The sequence below is a fragment of the Cavia porcellus genome, unplaced genomic scaffold (assembly GCF_034190915.1).
Source record: "Cavia porcellus strain 051 isolate PalLab524CR breed Dunkin Hartley unplaced genomic scaffold, mCavPor4.1 scaffold_31, whole genome shotgun sequence".
NCBI lineage: Eukaryota > Metazoa > Chordata > Mammalia > Rodentia > Caviidae > Cavia > Cavia porcellus.
In genome coordinates, this window is record NW_026947514.1 from 40,479,932 (window position 1) to 40,503,224 (window position 23,293).

General features: G+C 36.1%; 1 protein-coding gene and 1 non-coding gene across 2 annotated transcripts in view; both read right to left on the reverse strand.

The window, feature by feature from the left end:
* Mnat1 (MNAT1 component of CDK activating kinase) overlaps positions 1 to 23,293 on the reverse strand; it is a 212,638-nt gene that overhangs the window by 23,557 nt on the left and 165,788 nt on the right. The gene's annotated exons all lie outside the window — the stretch shown is intronic.
* Positions 7,843 to 7,902, reverse strand: LOC111757613 (small nucleolar RNA SNORD43). The gene has a single exon (XR_002791916.1). It is a non-coding gene; the product is annotated as a small nucleolar RNA SNORD43 (small nucleolar RNA).

Below are 23,293 nucleotides of genomic sequence, written 5' to 3' on the forward strand. Positions count from 1 at the left end.
TGGAATAAGTCTGGCTCATGAAGCCACTATAGCTATTTTGATTGAATTCTTTATTAAAAACAACTTAATGATAATCATTTTAATCATAAAACTCATTCCATGTCAGTTTATTTCCCTACAAATACTTTTATCAGTATTTTTATTTGTTTGAAAAAGATTTGACTACTCTTTTGAATAATTTTTATTTTTTATTTCTGTTTGAAAAAGATTTGACTACTCTTTTGAATATAGATGCAGCTTTTATTTATTTATTGACATTTGCCAATATTATGCCTATTCTTCTAAGTCAACCAATGGAGCATTTAAATAATACAGGTGATATTTTCATTCCTTTTCAGAACCAATGGAATTGTTTTCTACCTCCAAATGCGTTAGTTTCTTTATTCATTTTGCATCTACATTCCTTTTTCTCTTAGAAACTAATGACAATTATCATAAAATATAAAGACATCTTTCATTCAGAATTCAATATTCATGATTTGCCTTCCATTCTCTATTTTTTCCCCAAACATCTTGCCTGCTCGTGCTATTTCACTGGAAGTCATTTTTCATTTTTCCATGTGAAAATCCTGTAGCATACTGAGCCAGGAGTGCAGACAGTGAATGTCAGCTTTCTCCACTGCCACCTCTGAACCCCAACAGTACTCTGTAACTACTTCTTTTCACTTTCTACTTTATCTTATAGTCGCTTATTTTTATGGCTAGTCTATAAAGTTCTAAGAGCAGCAGCCAGGTCTAATATACTTATAAATTTTGGACAATGTCAAACATATTATGTGTCCATAATGTGTTCAAGAAATCTGTTCAATGATTTCAAAATATGGGAAAATTAGAGAAGTTAGCACCTCTTTTTTTTACAACCTCTTGATTAAAAGGAATAATAGCAATATATCTGTAAGTTAAAATCAGTTTTACTTCCTTCAACTAATGGAAAACATAAATATCAACAAGAATCAGAATGCAACATCTAAATGCAATCTTATTTCAGTATCAATTATGATGATGAGAGGGAAAGCAGATAGGAAGAGGAGAGGTGGACAACTGCCTAGAAAGTAGCCACTATACATACAACACAATGATCCTCCCTCCTCAACACAAAGGCACCCCACTTCATTTACTGTGTTTCTAATAAACAACAAAAAGAGGAAAACATATTTACCTAGATGATTTCTGAAGTTCATTTAATGTATCCTAAATTGATTTAAAACCTCTCTAAAATTAGAGAAGATAACCTACTTTGTGGCATGTCATATATCTAATATGGGAAGGATTGAGCTTTAGTACCTACTAAGCATATCAACTCTACTGTTTCCCATTAAATTATGCCATATTAATGGATGTGATGTAATGGCAGGAAGAAGGTGTGTCTGGCTCTTTGCTCGTTCCAGCTTGCTGTTGGCTGCCGCCATGAACTGCAGCCCAGCCAGGCCTGCCTGTCTTGGAGCCAACTAAGTGTGGACTGAAACCTCTAAAAACTGTAAGAAATAAACCTTTCCTTTCCCAACTTTGGGCTTCAGGTATTTTGTCTCAGCGACAAAGTAAAAAGTAACTAAGACACATACTGTATGAAATTATGGCATAGAAGTACTAACATTAGCTATCTGAAAATTTGTATGATCTCCAAAACGTAGCTTATGTCTTAGTTATTTTTGTTGAGACAAAATACCTGATGCCCAAAATTACAGAAGGGAATGTTTATTTGTTTGTTTCTTTCGTTCTCTCTCTCTCTTTTTTTTTTTGCACTGGGGATCAAACTCACAATCTCATGCTTGCCAGGCAAGGGAAGGTTTACTTCTTACAGTTTTGGAGGTTTCAGTCCATACTTAGCTGGCTCCAAGGTAGGGTGGCACAGCAGAGCCTCTGTTCATGGCCACCACAAACAGCAAGAGCAAACAGAGAAAAAGAGGAAAGACAGCCTTCTTACCATCCTTACACTGCATGTCAGCTCCACCCCTGAGTGTACAGCACTCACATCATCAATCCTAGCACTAGACAACAAACCAATCACAAATGCTAGATTCAGCTGTGTCTATGATTGCATGAGGCTTGGGGGGGCCATCTGCACATAAAACATAACAGCTTGAAAAATAGTAAATGGTGGAGTACAGGATAAGAAACAGTTAAACAACTGTATAGTCACAATTATGTTTAATAGTCTGGAAATTACTGTCAACAGTGCAGAATAAAATTCTTAAGTGACATTAAATATTAAATATATGCAATACTAGTTGATAAGAAATACAGATCACAAAGAGATAAAGTTTAGGATTGTCAGATCATGCAGATGCTTAAAAGTCAAGGTAAAGAGGAGATCTGGGAAGATGGCGGAACAGTAAGCAGCAAAGTAAAAAGCCTCTCTGAGAGAAACAGCCCAGATGCTAGAATATAGCATTCTGGAGAAGGAAAAGCAGGAAGACGTAGATCCCCTTGACCCAGGAAGAAACTAAAGTGAGAATTGAAGCCCACAAAAAGAATTTTAAAAAAGAAAAACGTGAACAGAAGAAGGCGGTGGCTGGTGGTGCTCTTACCAGAGCCAGTCCCACTGTGCCAGAAGCACTGTGATAACCCGGAGATGCACGGGCACAGTGAAGCTGGTGGCTGGCAACCCTGAGGGCTTGGTGAGGAGATGTAAGGGCAGAAGGGAGCAGCAAACCAGAAAACTGCACTGACTGGCGTGTCCAAACTCACGCAGCTTCGACTCAGCGAACGGCCTGGGGTTCCCGCTGCTTCGACTCACCAGAGCCACAATTGCACTGGGGTAGGGGCCCAATGAGGTGGGGGATCGGCGAGACCAATAGAAACCGGAGCCAGGAAGGGGCCTGCATTAACCTGCGGAGAGTGTCGGGACTAAAACCTTTCCCGCGAGAAAAGGAACAACATCTTGGAACCAGGCAGGACTGGCAGAAACAAGGTACTGCAGAGACTTCAGTCAGCTGTTCCCTTCCCAGACAGGATTGGTGAGATGTGCTTGGCCTAGGTCACACCCTGGCTGCAAACCAGTAATTCCCTAGGCGCTGCGCACACTAAGGCACGGTGAAGGCCTCCGCGGGCTGGCTGACCAGGAGGGGAGGGGCCAACATACACCATCCCTATTTGCACTTCAATAGCACACTGGAGTAGGCAGTGTCACCCAGCCAGCGTGCCTCAGAAGAACCAGAACCAACCAAATAAAAAAAGGGGGGGGGGGGCTGGGGCCTTCTTTATATGCCTGTATGGAAGAAACAAAAAATATGAGAAGAGGAAACAATAAGAAAAAGCCCCCACCCCCCAACCATAAGATTGAGGACAGCAAACATGCAATATCAGACACAGCATCAGTGGACGTAAAGAAATATATTCGGGACCTCATAGACAAGTACAAAAGTGAAATATTTAACCAAGTAAAGCAAGATATAAATAGATTAATAAAAGAAATGCTAAACAGCTCTCAAGAAGACACAGATGGAAGAATGGAGGAACACAAACAAAGGAGAAAAACATTTGATGAAGAATATAAAGAAAGGGGCTGGGGATTTAGCTCAGTGGCATAAGCGCCTGCCTTGCAAGCAGGCAATCATGAGTTCAACCCGATAAAAAAAAATGAAAAAGACAAAAAAATATATATATAAAGAAAATATAGAATAAATGAAGCAGATTCAAAGAGATTAACAGGAAATTAAAAATTCTATTGAAAGCTGGCAAAACTGCCTGAAAGAAACTAAGGATAGATTATCCAAACTGGAGGACAAGTTTGCAATGTGGGATTATGAAAGGAAAAACTTTTTAAAAAATAACAAGGAAACAAGCAGTAACAATACAAAGGCTAGAAGACAACAAGAGGATCTATAACTTGAGAATAAAGAATATGAATGAAGAAGCAGGGGTACAAACAAAGGAACGACAAAGGCTATTCACAGAAATAATTAAGGAAAACATCCCAACATAGGAAAAGGAAATGATATGCAGATATATGAGGCATATAGAACTCCAGCCACCTACAACCAAAACAGAGCCACACCCAAGCATATAATAATCAAGATCCCAGAAATTCAATGTAAGAACAGAGTATTAAAAGCTATTAGAGATAAGAAACAGATCACCTATAAAGGACGGCCCATCAGAATTACAGCAGACTTCTCAACACAAACCATCAAGTCAAGAAGAGCTTGGAGTGAAATATTCCAAGCCCTGAAAGAAAACAACCTCCAGCCCAGATTGATATACCCTGCTAAACTGTCTCTAGAAATTAATGGAGAAACAAGATGCTTCCAAGACAAAGAGGAACTGGGGAAATTTGTGACCACCAATCCTCCTCTACAGAGAATACTGCAGGGCATTCTAAAGAGAAAGAAAAGTACCAGGAATCCAGGAACAGTGGCAGAGAGGCCTCAATGAATGGAGCAGAAAGTAGAATGAACAAGACAAGCAGACAACTAATGACAAACAAAAAGCATAACACAAATGAGGCAGAGAAGGTTGGTTATAAACTCTAATACACAATACACTAAATTTTAAAAAAAGGAGAGAGAATCACAGGTAGAGTAGTAGATCAGGAGGTAGGAAATATAATTAACCTATAAAAGGGTATATGGACTGAAAATCAAATATGGGAAAACAATGCTCTATGGGACAGGGAGCCAGAGAATAATAGGGGCAACTAGATCATTATTTGTGAATAGGTTGGAAAGACAGGCTTTAATAGGTAAAGGAATATAATCAGAGATCAAGTCCAGTAGGGAGAAGGCTTGGAACCACTTAGGTAAACAGCAGATTGCACCTCCCAATTTAAAACTGAGGGTCTAGGTGAGATCCAAAAATACACAGTGCACCCTGGGGAAGTGAAAGGGGAGAAATGGTCTTTAAAAAGATGGCAGAAGATATTGTTAATAGTGTATCAGGAATTAAAACCCATATTACTCACACCACTCTGCTTAAATAGATTTTATTCTGTCCCAGTTTGTCTACTTGCATTAGATTTGAGGGCACAGACAGCTATCGCAAAAACACCAGGATATAGCATGGTAATCATCTTTACTTTCCTATTAACTTAATTTGGAGCCCTGTATGACTTATACTGGTTTATCATGACTGGTCTTAGTTAAATCTCGTTTGTTTGATTGCTGTTTGGTATTGACAGATTTTACTCAAAACTTATATGGTTGACAGTATCAAGTCTGAGAGTTTAGGCAATTACACTGAAGATGATAAGACTCACTATGATACCCATTCTGGTTTGATTACTACCTGTTTTTTAAGTTTTATACTACATACAAAATTGTGTTTTTATTAATACTGTTATATACTGATATATTCAATTATACTATGTCTGATGATATAGCTAATTCTATTGAAGATAACAAGAAACAATACAGTAACCATGGTAGAACACCTTGTACAGCAGTCTTATATGTCTTTTTCATGTGTTTATAGGAATATGTTTTGTTTTGTCTTGCTTTGTTTTGTTCCTCCCTCTAATATAGAAAGGACAGAAATACATGTTAAGACTCATGCATGCGTAAAAGCAATAAACTATTTATGAGAACTGTATCTTATGACACATGATGAACAAATACTCTGAAGAAAAAGAGACACTACAGTACCCAGTGCTGATCCAGGAGTATCATAATGTAAAATCCAGCAATACTATTATTCTTTGCTCAGAGTGATTTTTTTGTTGAACAGAACTGGTTGCAGTCTCGCTGTTTGAAACCTCACTTTATATGCTCCACTTTTGTATATTGAATAACTATTTGTAAGAGGACAGTATGTAAATATCAACAAGTGATTTCTTATTGTTTGTTTTTTCTTTGAAAGTATGTATTATTTCTACCCATTTTCTGTTTTGTTTAGTCTTTCTTTAAATAAAAATTTTTTAAAAAGAGCAAAGGGAAGGAAAGATGGAAATGACTGTCAATTTCTTATTGTCTTATCGTGAACTCTTGCATTGTTTACACAATTTTATTAGGTTTGGCTTTGTTCTGTCTTTTATTAGATTTTATGCTGTCAGATGGTAAAGGCAGCTATTTTGAATATAATGGAAAATATTATGGTAATCATGGTTTCCTATTATATTGTTTTGAAGTCTTATAATGCTTTCATTCATTGGTCTGATTTTATTTTGTTTTGTTTGATTTTATTATGTGAGATGGTATGAATGCTATTTTGAAGAAAACAAGACATTATGGTGGCTATTGCTGATTTTTACTATCATCTTGTTTTGAAGTCCTACCATGCTTTTGTTCTTCTGTTTTGATTGGTTCTATCCTATTGTGTTTTATTTGATTTTATTATGTGTGATGTTATAGACAAATTTTTTGAGGAAAATGAGGTATTATAACAGCCACTATTCATTTCCATTATTTGGTTTTGAAGTACTGTAATGCTTTGATTCTTTTGAATGTTTTTTTGCTATATTGTTATGTTTGATATTATTGTGTGCGAAGATATGTTCAACTATTTCAAAGAAAAGAGACATTATGTTAGCTACTGTTGATGTCCAGTTGTTTTGTTGTGAAGTGCTGTGTTGCCTGCATTTTCCTGTTCTGATTTGCTTTGTTTCATTCTGTTTTCTTTTGTTCTCTTTAAAATAAAAAAATAAAATAAAATAAAATAAAATAAAATAAAATAAAAGCCAAGGAGGGCTTTGGGTACAAATCTTTTTTTTTTTTTTTTTTGTAAGTACATGTTTGAAATACAGAATAGTTATGTTTGGTTCTGGGGAACTAGTACATGCCTATATTTTTCATTCATTCCCTTAATAGTAATGATCAAAAGTGGTAAGTTAAAATATATATAATATTTAAAGTAGAGTGAAAAGCAAAAACAAATAGTTGAAGTACCTGCACACCGTGATATTTCCTTAAGCTGTACTAATCATTATCCAATTATATCTATAAGGAAGAAAAACTCAACATTCTAAAAATGGTAATTTCTTTTATGAAAAAAATGAAATGCTATACTAAATGAAACTACGGTTCTGGGATGCAAGCCAATTTATGATAAACTAACCCTGAATACCTAGAGCATACTACTATAGTTTTTTTTTAAAAGAAAAACTACACATTCTGTTTTTAAAAAGTTAATTTTCTAGAAATAAAACACATTTTCAGAAACATGAATGAATAGAAACTAATTTGCCATCTAATTTTACTGCACTTATATGAGGAAAAAGATAACAAGCAGGACTTTAATAAGACTGTTTGAGAGAAATAGTTTCTAAAAATTTATGTAATAATAAATTCCTGATGTTGTTGGGTGGCAAAATTTTAGCATAAAAAACACATGCCTGTACACTTTTGATAAGAAAAGCTCTTTCTTTCCATCTCCAACTGGAATTCATATCATGCCAATTTAAAAGTATCTGCCTCTTTTAAAGCTATAAAGCAGGAAACAAAATGAAAAATGTTGAGTCTATAAAAAGTATTTTCATTTTTCCCTTTAATGTTCTCCATCAAATAAGTTACAGAAAATAAAAATAATATAAAAAGAATGATAAATAATCTACCAATCAGAAAAGTAACATTAACATAAGTAATGGTAAAAACTAGAGATTCCATCATATTTTTAACATGAAGGTATTATTTTAAACACTAAAGCTTATATTGGTGGAAACATATTATATGATTGAAAAAAATGATTCATCTGCTAATACAATGGAGACTGGCTTTAGTCACCCAAGCCACATGTTACAGGTCACAAATTATGAAAACAAAAGCAGACAACAACTAGCGAATATCAACCTGACACAATACAATGTTTTTATCCTATTGACTGTATGATCTTACATTTATAAGATAACCAGCAAGCATGAACAAATAGGATAGCAGCACCTTCCAAGATAGGCTTTGTTTCTTTCTCTTTTTCCAAATCAGAACATGACACAGCACAATCTCTGTCTGTCCATCCATAAATTCATTATATACGCAAAAGCCATCTTTGAAAGGGATTCTACTGTACTCCGACAGATCACCTGCTGCCAGAGAGAGACAGACAGACACAGAAAGAGAGACAGACAGAGACAAATTCACAGATCTTCTTTTCTACATAGGAAGAACAGGTGGTTTTTACAAGCAAAAAACAAAATGACATGTACTAGGTTGAAAGGGATCTTAATAACTGAAAGTGAAATTGATAAAAAGGAATATGCTTATCATATGAAATCTGAAGCAAAGAGAAACTAGTAAGGAGTATAAATATTCTAGAAAGCCAAATATTTACATGCAAACCATTCAACGGATACCTAATATGCTTAATTCCCAAAGTGATTGAATAAAATATGTGAATACCTTGCTGTTATCTAAGGGAGTATATAATTAATTTACACTGTTTAGATAAACTAACTTTGAGAGTGCTTAACAATTTTTTATACTAAGAAACTCTTCTCAGAGTGTCACAACTTGAGGTATAACATTTTATTATTTTATTTTACTTTACTTTATTTTATTTTATTTTGATCTTTTTGAGACAGGATCTAACTATAAAGTTCCGGCTGGCCTTGAGCTCACTTTGTAGCCCAGGCTACTCCCAAACTCATGATGATCCTCCTGCCTCAGCCTCCTGAGTGCTGGGATTATAGATGTGGACCATCAAATCAGTTTACTATAACATTTAAAAAAATATGTGTGCGCAATATGTGTATACAAACATGTTTTGGTAGCCAGGTACAGTAGTATAATTCATGAATATTAGAAATTTCAGCATATTAATTATGCAATATGGGTCTAATCTTCAGGCAGATTTTCAAAATAAGACACCAAGAAAAAGTAGAAGTATGAATTTTTAAAACTTTAAGTTTCACCCAGTGCTACACGTGGTGTGGTTACGGGTCAATCTGTGACAGTCTAATTATTTTGGTCCAGCTGAGCAGCTGTGGCAAGTGGTAGAGGTAAATCAGAGGGAAGCAGCAGCTGCACATACTCTCTGGGAGCAGAATGAATGCAGTACTTATCCCTCCTTCTGCTCTCCATGGACCACCCTTCACATGAAGGCAGCAAGAGTGACCACTGAGAATGCCGGCCCAAGCAGCTGCCTTAGTCCTTCAGGTGCTTGCTGCAAGACTCAAGTCTCTGGCACCTCTGCAAGCAGAACAAAACTCTGAAGAAAGCCTATTGCTGTGAAAGACATCCTAGAGCCATGAGACTCGATACCAAAGTGCTGGCATTTTTCTATCAGAAGTCAGCTGCCAAGTCCCATTAATTCAGTTCTTCAAATTGCTACTGAATTTATCTCAACTCCAGACTCACTGTTTAGGTCTCTCATATTCTGGTTATTAAAAAAAAAAATAGGCTCTCAAATACATTCTCCATAGTGCTGCTTTCAGAAATATCTTTCTACCATGTATATCTGAGTATCCCACCTACTTAAATTTCTTCAATAGCTGCCCACTGTTAAAAGTGTATAGTTACTAGTCTAATTACAGACACAAAAATAAAGAAGGAAAAAGTGTGTGTTTTTTATAATACTTAGTGTAGTAAATAAGATATTTTACCATCTGATTCTAACTTGTTTATATCACTCCTTGGTACAAACTGTGTGCTTCTCTACAATCACAAATAAGACAAGGATGTCCAGTATCATCACTCCTACACAATATAGTTCTGGAAACCCTAACCAGAGCAATTAGACAAGAGAGAGAGAAATTAAAGAAATAACGACAGGAAAGTAAGAAGTTAAAATATCATTATTCCCAGATGGCATAATATGCTATACAGAAGACCTCCAAAACTCCAAAAGACTTCTAGAATTAATAATCAAATTTAGTAGCATAGATGGGCACAAAGTCAACACTCAAAATTCATTCCTGTACACAAACAACAAACTCACTGAGAGAGAAATTAGGGAAACCACACCCTTCGCAACAGTATCCAAAAAAAAAACTTAGGAATCAATCCAACAAAAGAAGTAAAAGATCTATACATTGAAAATTACAGGACTTCTGGGAGAACATGGCGGACAGATAACAGCAACTACTGGAAGCTCTCTGAAAGGCTCAGCTCAGAAGTCAGGAATGATGCGGACTAAGGAGACATGAGCTGGTAGAGATATGCTCTGCTGACTCAGGAACGAACTGGGCTGAGAGAAACCAACTTGGAATGCAGTCCTGGTGCTAAAATAGGAACAGAAAAGACTCGGTGTGGAGGCTGGACCCCGCGCCATTGGAAACCGCGATTTGGGTTTCCCGCCGCTCGGCGGCTGGCTGCCTCCACAGCGGCTCGGCAAGGAGAGATGCGCAGAAGCTCTGGGAACGGGAGTCTGGGAACGGAGTCGAAAACAGGACGGACAAGGAGGTGTACACTGACTTGTGGCGAGGTGAGTGAGAGAAACTGACACTCTACCACAGTTTGACTCCAGCGGAGGACTTTCTGGGCTCGGGCAGTCCTGTAAGAGCAGGGCACGGTGGCGACTCCAGCCACACATTCCCCTCTCGGACGGGATTGGTGAAAAGTGCCTGGCCTGCATGATGCTGCAGGCGGACTTGGTAGGCTGGCCTAACCCAGATCCCAGAGCCTGACGGTGGCCCGGAGGGGCGACTGACTCCCGCGTAGGCTGCCTAGGCCGTAACTCCCTGGTGTGCAGCGGTGGGCGGGAACACCTAGCCAGCGCAATTTGATCAGGCTGTGGCTGACAGGCAGGGAAGCTGGGCCTCCTATGTAAGCTTGCATATATATAAGGAACAGAGAATATGGGAAAAGGCAGCAGCAAGAAAGGCTCCTCGGCCCCCAAGCAGACACCGCGCCAATAGACATTAAGCGCCATATAGAGAGCCTCATAGACCAATTCAGGAATGAAGTTATCAATGACCTGAAGCTAGAAGTATGCAGAATAGTTAGAGAAATGCTAAGCACCACCCAGGAAAAAACATGGTGGAATGGAAGAACAGCAAAAGAGGGGAGAATTGTTTGATGGAGAAAACAGAGAAAGCATAGAGTACGTGAAGCAGGTTCAAAGGGACTATCAAGAAATTAAGAAGTCTATCTAAGACGGGCATAACAGCTTGGAAGAAACTAAGGACTGACTAGCTGAACTGGAGGGCAGACTTGTAATATTGGAGAATGAAATGAAAAACTTCTTAAAAATAACAAAGAAACAAACAGCAATAATACAAAGACAAGAAGATGATAAGAGGAGCCATAACTTAAGGATTAAGAACATAAAAGAAGAAGTAGGGACACAAACAAGTGAACTACAAAAGCTACTCACAGAAATAATCCAGGAGAATTTTCCTAATTTAGCAAAAGGTAAAGATACTCAGATGTATGAGGCATACAGGACCCCAACCACCTACAACCCTAACAGAGAAACACCCAGGCATATAATAATAAAAATTCCAGAAATTCAATACAAGAACAGAATATTAAAAGCTGTCAGAGACAAGAAACAGACCACTTACAAGGGAACACCCATCAGAATTACAGCAGATTTCTCTGCACAAACCATCAAATCACGAAGAGCATGGGGGGAAATAATTCAAGCTTTGAAAGATAATAATCTCCAGCCAAGATTGAGATATCCTGCACAACTGTCCCTGGAAATTGATGGGAAAACGAGGTGCTTCCAGGATAAAGAGGAACTGGGGGAATTTGCATCCACCAATTCAACCCTACAGAAAGTATTGCAGGATATTCTAAAAAAAGAAAAATACAAAGAACCCAGAAATAGTGGCGGGGAGGCCACAACGAATGGAGCAGAGAACAAAATGAAGAAGACAAACTGACAGCTACTGACAGAAAAAGGGCTCAACAGAAATGAGACAGAGAAGATTGGATGACAGGAACAGCTATTTTGGAGAAAATGACATCTTAATAGGTAATACTGATTTAGTATCATCTTGTTTTGAAGTCTCATCTAGCTTTTGTTCTTCTGTCTCCAATGGTCTAAACAGGTTGTATCTTATTGGATTTTATTATGTACGATAGTATAAGCAAAAACCTTTTAAAGACAAGGAGATTATACAGAAACCATTGTTCATTTTCTGTTAGTCGATTTTAAATACTCTGTAATGCTGTCATTCTCTTAAATGGTTTTACATTGTTTTGATATACTTAATGCTACAGTATACGAAGTTGTACTCAAGGACTTCAAGGAAAGAGTCAATATGGTAACTACTTTTGGGTCGGAATTATCTGGTGGTGAAACACTATTCTGCTTAAATGGTTATGTTTTGATCTGCGCTGTTTCGCTGTTATGCCCTCTTTTTTCTCAATCTCCACTCTATTATTTACTTTTTTATTTTTATCCGTTTAATTAAAGGGAAAAAATAGCAGGATATAATATAGTAACCCACTTTGACTTTCTATTATCTCGATTTGAAGCCCTGTATTACTCTCACCATCTTGTTTTTGACTGATGTTCCCCTATTCCGTTTTGCTGGATAGTATCAGGTTCGAAAGTTTAGGCATCAGCTGTGAAGATAATGAGATTCATTATAACGCCCATTCTCGTTGACTTTTATCTACTTTTGAAGACCTACAATGTCTCCAATGTTTTGGTTTTGTCGGTTTTGTTCTTTACTGTTTTGTTCAATTGTATTATAACTAATGATACAGGCAATTCTATTAGAGATAGCGGGAGGCATTATGGTAACCATTGTTGATCACTTTGTATTATGTTTTTATATTATCTATTATGTCCACCCTTTTGACTTGACCGATTCTGTTCTGTTATGTCTCATTTGGTTTTACTCTCTTCCAAAAAAGCAATAAGAACCGTGGGAGCAATGAAACCCAAAATGTACAATAGTCATTGTACAAAAGAGAGGAAAAGAAAGTGCTCTAAACGATATAACTGCATGTATATTTAAGTGTGTAAGATAGAAAATGATATCACAGAGTTTTATTGGATCATTGAACAGAACTGTTTGCAGTATCATTGTTGGAATGTCCACTCTACAAGCTTTAATTCTGTGACTTGAACAATTATTTCTAAGATGGCGATATGTAATCCATTAACTAATGATTTCCTACTGTTCATTTTTTTCTTCTGTAAATCTGTATAACTTGTACCCTTTCACTGTTTTTTTTCCCTTTTCTCCTTAAATTAAAAAAAGAAAAAGAAAAAAAGAAAATTACAGCACTCTGAAAAAGGAGATCACAGAGGCTATCAGAAGGGAAAGATATCCCTTGTTCATGGATAGGAAGAACCAACATTATGAAAATGACCACACTCCCCAAACTGTTACACAAATCTAATGTAATCCTGACCAATTCACCATTAACATACCTCACAGACCGAGAGAAAACATTCCTAAATTCATTTGAAAACAGAAGAGACCTAGAATAGAAAAAGCAATTCTGGGCAACAAAGGCAAAGCAGGAGGCATGACAATATCTCACTTGAAATTATACTGCAAAGCTACTGTGATAAAATCAGCATGTGACGAGGGAAAAAAACCCAGACGGATCAGTGGAACAGAACAGAAGATGGACATACAACTATACACACACTCAGCTATCTTATCTTTGACAAAGAGGCCAAATACATTCACTGGAAGAAAGACAGCCTCTTTAAAAAATGGTGCTGGAAAACAAACGGCTTTCCACATGCAGAAAACTAAAACTATCCCATGCACTGAAGTTCAAATGGATCAAAAATATAAATATTAAAACAGAAACGCTACATCTATTAGAAGAGAAAGGAGACAGAAACCTAGAAAACATAAGATTAGGCACAGAGTTCATGAATATAAACCAACCTGCATGGGAAGTACTTCAAAGAATCAACAACTAGGATCTCATCCTATTAAAAAGATTTTACACATCAAAATAAGTGACAATGAAAAGCCCACAAAGTGAGAAAAAAAATTTAGCCAGCTGTCTTTTAGACAAAGGACCTATATTTAGAACATATAAAGAATTGAAAGACATCAGCCACCCCCGAAATTTAAAGACCCAATACAAAAATGGGCATCTAAGATGAACACACTTCTCAGATGAAGAAATACAAATGGCATATAAATATTTGAAAAACTGTTCAACATCATTGGTCATTTGAGAAACGAAATTAAAACAACACTGAGATTCCATCTCATCCCAGAAAGAATGGCTATCATCAAGAAATCAAGCAATAACAAATGTTGGCGAGGCTATGAGGAGAAGTTACCCTTCTCCACTCTTGGTGGGAATGCAGACTGGTACAACCACTGGAAATCAGTGTGGAGGTTCCTCAAAAAACTAGGATTACAGGACTATTCAACCCAGCCATTCTCTCTTCTTTCCAGAAGAATTAAAAACATCATACCACAGCAAAATATATGCACTCATGTTCATAGCAGCACAATTGTAATTGCTAGATCTTGGAAACAAACCAAATGCCCATCAACCAACGAATGGATAAAAAGATGTATTTTTTATAACAGAGTACTACTCAGCTATAAAGAAGGATAAACTTGAGGCTTTTATAGGTAAATGGATGCAACTACAGACCATACTCAAAAGTGAAATAAATCAAAGTTGCATGTGTAAACATTGTCTTGCTCCCCCAGTGTAAGAAACTAAAAAAAGATACTAAATCTGCAATAGATATTGAGAAAGGGAAAGAAACTGATCCAAAGAAAAGAGCAACTAGAATGGGGAAAGGAGAAAAGGAAGGACACACACACACACACACACATATTCACACACTACTAATTTCTTTTAGTTCATTGAAAAGATCAGTGTGTCCTTGTACTGGTTGATCAATTTCACATGCCTATATCTTGTAATCTGAACAACTACTTTGAAGACAATAGTATGTAACATATTAACCACTGTCAATTTCCTATGATCCTATTTTGAAAGTCTGTATCATTGTTATTAGGGTTTTTTTCTCCTCTTTAAAAAAAAAAATCAGAACCAAACAAACCCGACTGCTTTAGTCAGAGTGAGTAACTCATAGTTTCCTCATGGCACCACATTCTTTTAAATCTCTGCCTCTTTTTCTTCTGATGGAACAAGGCATGCACAACAGATGCAGTTACCTTGAAAACATGGCTTCCATGTCCATGTCTCCTTGATCCCTCCCACACACAGTGCTCTTGTTTACATGATAGTCCTCTTCTTCACACCACCAGCTCCTGAGATAGGAAGCATGCATGGCTCCCTTCTTCCTTCTCCCCTATGGTCTTCCCTCTCCCCCTCCTTCTTAAATTCTCTTCAGAGTAACAAGTGATTTCAGAATCACCTGTGCGCTCAAGGAAGGCACCAGACAGTGAAAGGGAGATGAGGTGGGATGGATTGCAGTGGGGGAGGGAGCAGGAATGAATGCCATTTCTTGGGCATACAATCTACAGTAGAAAACAAGCTCAAGAAGATAAAGAAGGACTCCTTAGTAATAAGAATCTTAAAGGAGGCTATTTTCTTATGCAAGCATATAGAGTTGCGTAATGACTAGGTTTGTAACACAGCCAAAACTAAACACTGCTTCAATGGCCTTTAGTTTTTGACCAGGAAAAGTAATTATGGGAGCTGGTTTTGCTTAACGAAGCTGTATTTTTTTGACCTCTGAATGCAAACATTTAAGGTTGGAAGAACAGAACAATATTTAGATCTTTCAGTATTACAAGATTAGATGTTTGCTTTAGGTTAAAGAATGTGGTTCCTATCAAAATATTTCATGGCTTGAGAATCAAAGGCTCTATTTATTTTAAGATTTAATTATAAGTTGACAAAAAATATGATGTTCCTTTATAATTTTCACATTTAAAATTAGAATTCCAATCCAGGTGCAATGGCATGTACCTGTGGAAATACAAATGGCATATAAATATTTGAAAAACTGTTCAACATCATTGGTCATTTGAGAAACGAAATTAAAACAACACTGAGATTCCATCTCGTCCCAGAAAGAATGGCTATCATCAAGAAATCAAGCAATAACAAATGTTGGCGAGGCTATGAGGAGAAGTACCTCATACTATGAGGAGAAGTACCTCAAGCAGTACCTGTGCAAAAGTACTGCTTGAGGCCAGTAGTTCAAAACCAGCCTGGGCAACATGATGAGACCTTATCTCAAACAAACAACAAAAAATACCAGAAAGCAGTGCCTAAAATTAGAAATTCCTCCTCACTTCTAATACTTACAAAATTAAAAATAGGCTCAAAACTAAAAATGTAATTCAGGAAAAGGTAATATTTTTCAGGTCAAGGAAAGATCAGTATTCAATAATCTCATAGCTTTCCTTCCATATATTAGGAAGTAATGGGGGTGAGATACAGAGAACCTTTAAAACTTAAAAGCTTTTAAAAATGCCTTTAAAAAGAATTCATTGAGGAAAGAATATTCTTTTCAAAAACATCCAGCAGGGATCAATGTGGAAAAAATGCAGACTCTCAAGTCTTAACATACACAAAAATTAAATTACATGAATTACAGGCATAAATATAAAAGCCAAGTTAACCCAGTCCTCTCCCACCCCCCAGCACCCCCACCCTGTCCAAAAAAAAAAAAGAAAGAAAAAAGTCAATTTAACACTTGGAGGAAAACAGGATAAAATCTTCACAGACTTTGGTTAGGCAAAGTATCTTAGATACCATACTAAAAAGCATGATACATAAAGACAACAATTACTAAGCTGGAATTAGCAAAATTCAGCATGTTTATGCTTTAAACTGTCATTAAAAAGTGAAATAACTACATTTAAGGAAAAACATAAATGATATATATAATAAAGAACTAGCATCTAGATTATGTTTAAAAACTTGTGATTTGATAAGACAAAACAATTTAAAAAAGGGAAATGATTTGAAAAGACATTTGACTGAATAAGGTATATGAGTGGGTACTAAGCACATAAAAAGATATACATCACTGAAATGCAAATTAAATCCACAAGTTGACAGCATTTTCTATTCTCTAAGATAGGTACAATCAAAATGACAGGTAATTATAAATGTTACCAAACATGAACCAAAAAATGAGAACATCCAAAATTTTAAGAATGTAAAATGGGAAAGCCACTTTGGATAATGGTGCATCATTTGGATAATGGAACATCATATTTTTTGTCAACTTATAATCCTCAAAGATGAATAATGGTGCAATGAATAGTCACATTATTTGCATATGTATTCTATTTCTCTAGGGAATAAGTTATTGGATTGTACAGCAAATTTATGTTAATGTTTTTATGTCCAAAAAGTGGAAATAACCCAAAGCTCAATGACTAATGACTAGAGAACCAAAGAATGTATACCCATACAATGGAATATTATTCAGCAGTAAAAGGTGAAATATGAGCCTATGCCATCATATAAACCTTAAAATATGAAGGAAGCCAGATAAAAAAATCATGTATTTATGATTCAAATTAGATGAAATGTCTAGAACAGCTAAGTTTATGGATCCAAAAAGGAGGTAAACAGTTATCCAAGATTGGGGATGAAAAATGAGAATTCTTTATAAATTAGCATTAAAAAGAAAGAAAAAGCAAGGAGAGAGGACTGTGCGTTCAGCAGAAAGTAAAGACATGAGCTCCGTGTTTAAAGAGCTGCTGACCATTTTTCTTTCTTTTGTGAACACTCTCTTGACCATTATGGTACTTTCCATTTGCCATTAACGACGTATTCTCTTGGGTTGAGGACACAACTGTCTGACAGACCTCAGAGCACACAGCACACAAACATCCAGGGCAAACCTTCAGGACATGGAGGCAGCAATGGCAGCTGAGCAGACAAGGGGCTGACCAGGTGGCAGAGAAGAGAAACTGGCCAAGGAGGTGAGATATATCACTCCAAGACCTTCAAGAGTGCTCCACTGCCCATCTGACTTTACTTACAAACAACAATTTAAATGTGAAGTTTTGAGAACTCAAGGTGGCACCTAGAGCTTAATGCCCTGTGTAGGCCCCTCTGTGAACACAGAACTCCTTGCAGAGCATGAGGCCCTGTGTCATACACACTAAGCTGGCCTTGACTATACTGAGAAGTGAGCAACTTGGTAAACTAACCCCCGAAATCACTGAATCATATCCTTACAAATGTGAACTCTTTGGTACTATGTAAATTATATTTTAAGAATGTTTTTAAGGGGGCTGGGGATTTAGCTCAGTGGCATAAGCACCTGCCTTGCAAGCAGGCAGTCGTGAGTTCGATCCCTGCTACCGAGAAAAAAAAAAAAAAAGAATGTTTTTAAAATGGCTTTAAAGTCTTTGATGGTGGCTTAAGTAAATTTTACCAAATGATGAAAGCATCATAAAGTCTTCATGTGTCTGTCCTTTCTGTCAAACATTTAGCTCCTAAATCTTCTGGAATGTTTGGGGAATAACATTTTGTTGCTGTTGTTGTTGTTCTATAGGAGTGACACCTGGTGGTCTTCCAGATAGCCTCAGCATGAACACTCCCTGCCAGGTGATTATGTGATCAGAAGGTTGGAACTTTCATCCATACCCTCTACCAACTGCGACAGGCGATGAAAGCTGAAGTAATCTTCAATGGTTAATGATGTATTCGGTCATGTTCACATGAAGCTTCCACATACACTCACAAGACAGGGTTCAGATGAGCTTCCAGATAGCTAAGCACATGGCAATGCCTACAGGCTCTGATATACAGGGAGGCCAAGAAGTTATGTGCCCCTCACCTTGCACATTTTCCATCTGTCTGTTCATCTATATCTTTTGGGCCAGGAATTTAGCTCAGTGGCTTAAGCCTTCCTGGCAAGTGTGAGGTTGTGAGTTCAATCCCCAGTACAAAAAAAAATCTGTATCTTTTGTAACATCCTTATTTTACAATACTGAAGTATTCCTCTAAATTCTGAACTGTTCTAGGAAACCAATCAAACTATAGGGATAGGCTCATGGGAACCCTTAATTTATAGCCAGTAGGAAGTACAGGTGATAACTTATCACTGTGATGGCATCTGAAGTATGAGAAAGCCATGGTGTCAAAACTGAACTAGAGGACTCTCAGCTGGCACCCACTGGAGAACTGTTGTGGTTGCTAGTAGGGAAAATACATCTGCTATCAAGAAGCACTGTGCCAAGCAGAGTTTGAGAACAGGAAAAGCACTTCTGTTTTGTGGCATCTCTTTAAAATTCCCTGTGGGTAGAATCAGGATAATTTCTAAAGAATGAGTTTATTTCATGACAGGAAAAGATCTTTTTTTTTTTTTTTTTTAAGGAGAAAAAGAAAAAAAAAAGGGTACAAGTATTACAGAATTTCAAAAAAAATGAACAATAGGAAATCACTAGTTTAATAGATTACATATTGTCATCATCTTAGAAATAGTTGTTCAAGTTACAAAATTAAAGCATATAAAGTGGACATTCAAACAGTGAGACTGGAAACAGTTCTATTCAATGATCCAACAAAAACTCAGTAATATGGTTATCTATCTTATGTGATTAAATTACATGCATTTATATCCTTTAGAGCACTTTCTTTTCCTCTTTTTTTTACAATGACAATTACACATTTTGGTTTTTATTACTCCCACGTTCTTATTACTTTTTTTTTTTTAAGAGAATGAAACCAAATGTGACATAAGAAAACAGAGTCAGTCAAATCAAAAGGATGGACATAGTACATAATATAAAAACAGAATACAAGGTGATCAACAATGGTTACCATAATGCCTCTTGCTATTTTAAAAAGAACTGCCTATATCATCAGTTATAATAAAATTGAACAAAACAGTAAAGAACAAAACCAATAAAACCAAAATACTGGAGACATTACAGGACTTCAAAAGAAGATAATAGTCAAACCAGAAGGGGCATCATAGTGAATCTTATTGTAGGATAAGATCTTTTAACCACAAGCAATTTCTAACCAGGAAGCAGTGACAAATGAACAGTACTGTGATAAAAGTCCACAATCAAAGCTGAATCTCCATCAAGAAATCTCTTACACTGAGCAATTCCTATTGCTAAACTTTTCTGACAGAGCCAAAGATGAACAAGAATCCTACAACCACTTGGTGCTTTTCTTGAGAGATCTTACATTCTGTTCAAAATTATTAGAGAAAGTAAGATGTAATCCATGCAAAATTGACAGTACAAGTCTCGAAAACATGAAAGAAGCCCTTTTTGAAGGTAACAATATGCAATATTACAATCAGTGTTAAATTCTTATCATCTTAGCTGGGTATGGTGGTGCATACCTGTAATCCCAGCACTTGGGAAGCTGAGGCAGGTTTGAGTCCAGCCTGGGTTACTAAGTGAGATCAAGGCCAGCCTGAACTGCACAGTATCTCAAAAAGACCAAAAAAAAAAAAAAAAATCCTATCATCTTGTCTTGAAAAACCTATACTGTTACTGTTTTGGGTTTGTTGTTGTTTGTTTCTCTTTTGCTTTTTGTTTTTCTTTTGTCTTTTTTCTCTTAAATAAATTTTATAAAGAAAGAAAACATGAAGCAGCCATATACGAAAAGAACGCATCACCAGAGCACTAACAAAAACATGAACAATCTCCCCAAGAGTATTAACAGTCTATTTTAAAATGTGCATTAAATCCCAAATAAACAAACAGTACAGTAAACATATGTTTTATAGAGAAGAAAGAGAAAAGTGTAACTTGATACAAGGAGCTGTAAAGAAGTGATAAGTTTGCCAGGTTATGACTAAGCATAAAGTGACAAAAACTCGGGAGAACATCAAAAGCAGTACTTTTAAGATAGAATGCATAGAGGGCTGGGGATTTAGCTCAGCGGCATAAGCGCCTGCCTGCAAGCAGGCAGTCGTGAGTTCGATCCCTGGTATCGATAAAAATGAAAATGAAAAAGACCAAAAAAAAAAAAAAAAAAAAGATAGAATGCAGAGCAAAACTAAGCCAAAAAGAAGAACCTGGCATGATCAGAAATCTTGTACAGTATTCTCTTCTTTGCACAGTGGTTCACTGTATTTAGCTGTGTTAATGTATCTGTATATTTAAGTTCAGCTGCTATTAGTTGGTAATGTAACATATTTTACTTACTGGGGAAAATTGTACACAACCAAAATAACTTCCACATTAAACATGTTTCATTCTGCTGCTTATCACCTGTGACGAACTATAATATATGTTACAGATGTCTTCTAGAAATGGGCAATGGCAAAGGGCAGACTTAACTGCCCTTCAACTTTGCCTAGTTCAATTTATGTCCTAGCTATCATCTTTTTCATTCATGCCCTGCTTTGCTTTACCCAGTATCCCCCACACTGATAGCTCTCAATTACCATATTTGTGGATCTCTTATTCAGGTTATTTTTGTTAGTGTGGGCTTAGTACTTTAATTTTGAGGGTTAGGAAAGGGGATGCTGCTTGGTCTTACAGCACCACAGAAAGATTTTATAGCACATCAGAAATAGATATTCTTGTTTCTTACATTTTATTTTTGTTCACAGGAAATGGCTTAACATTACATTTTTCCCTCCAATTCAAAAACAATGTTTCAATTTAGCTTTTTTGTACTATAGTTATCAATAAAAATCAACTGCTCTTGCACTTTAATCTGTATGATAGTTACGCTATTTTCAAAGAATGCAAAGTATTTCTTTTAAAACAAATTATTTAAATATTTCTTTGTTACTGGCACAATCTTAGAAATATAAATTTTGGGTCAACTTACAAAGCCCACGGTGTAAGGGATATACCAATAAATTACACGGCAAAAATCTCAAAAACAAATAAAAATGGACTATTGTTATTACAAAGATTGAAATAAGAGTTTCTAATCTACAAAATCTATTGGTCAAATAAAATTTCATCATTTAAAAACTGAAAACTATATGAGCCAGTGAAAAATAAAACACTTCATTCCTCAAACAAGAGTCTTGGCTTCTGGTTAAAAATTTCTTCTCTTTCAAAGTGACACTCATATTCATTAAAGTGTAAGTGCTAGCTATTAAAAATCTATTAGGTCTCAAGTGGGACTTATGAATGTATACTTCAATCTAGAGATTTTTGCTGATGAAATACTTGGAAGATAATAATTACAAAAAATTCAGTAAGACTCTATTTACAAAAGTAAAAAATAGAAAATTGGTTAAATTACAATATGCAATGCTTTAATGCAATGGATAAACACAGATAAGAGAGTTAAAAAGAGGTAACAAAACAATAATATAGTAATATATTTCTCTTATGAAACAGAAATTATATACAAAAATAGAAAAAGACCTGGAAGATTTTCTAAGATTATACCACTGGTTCTTAAAGTGCAGTCCCTAATCAACGATATCAGCATCACTTAGGAACTTGTTAGATATGAAAATTCTTGGGATTCCTATTGGGTTTCCTTGGGGTTCAGAAACTCTGACAGCAAAGCCAAGCAATGTGTGTTTCAGTTAACACTCCAAGTGATTCGGACAGATTCTAAAGCCACTACCCGGACACTTTATTGGAATCAGGATCTATTTGTGAATCTAAAGAAAAACTGAATTTTCTTGAAGAAAATGTACATTTGGACAGATGCTCATTTTTATGTACAAATGTAGGGCAGAAAATATCGGCAGTAACAGTACTATTTCCCAGTGGAATGTTTTAAGCTCTAGGACTCTCCACCTATAACAACACATAATTACTGCATATAAATTACCAAAATTAAACAGCAAAAATATGAAAGAGCAAACTGTAAACCAAACCTGGAAGCCCAGCACATCAGTATTTCTTCCAGTTTGTCTTCACTTATTCAGATTCCAAGGCTGACACAAAATCTCCTGGGCTTACCTTTCCAAATTTCTGAACTTTATTGAGTTTATAGGCTGAACTTAAGTTCTTTGCAGAGGAGACTCTCACATGATCACTATTCCATTAAACTATCAATCTGGAGAAAAGCTTTTTAGAAAGATTTTTGAAAAAAACTATTTTAGAAACAACATGGCATCGAGTTCATAGGCCCTAAATCAAACACTTTAAGCAGATCCCTGCTTTCCTTATAGTTTATTCTAAGAACCAAGATCAAACCACAGAAATGTCAGGTTACAGCTTCAAATGAAAACAACAGTCTGGCAATTAAAAGATTTAATTAGAATGTCAATAATCATCTCCTACTTTTATTTTTCCAAATCAATTTTAGGTTACTGTGGTAGTACATTTATCTTCTATGATAATTAACTTTAACCATATAAAGTTACTAATGTTATTCTAAGAAAAATAGTCCATTCTTTTAAAAAACATATGCACACCTGCCATTCTCCTATCATTTTGAGCAGGAAACCATTTCTCCTCTACATCATGAGTAATAGAAAAGAACTTATTAAAACATTAATCACAGTCCATTATATTCTGACTTACTGCCAAAAGTTCCCATTACATCACTGAAAAGTATCTATTAACCAAAACCTGCTTCTGACAAGTTACAGGACTATAGTGTTTAGAATTTAGAAATGTAAAACTCATTTTAAAAAGAACAGTTGCACAATT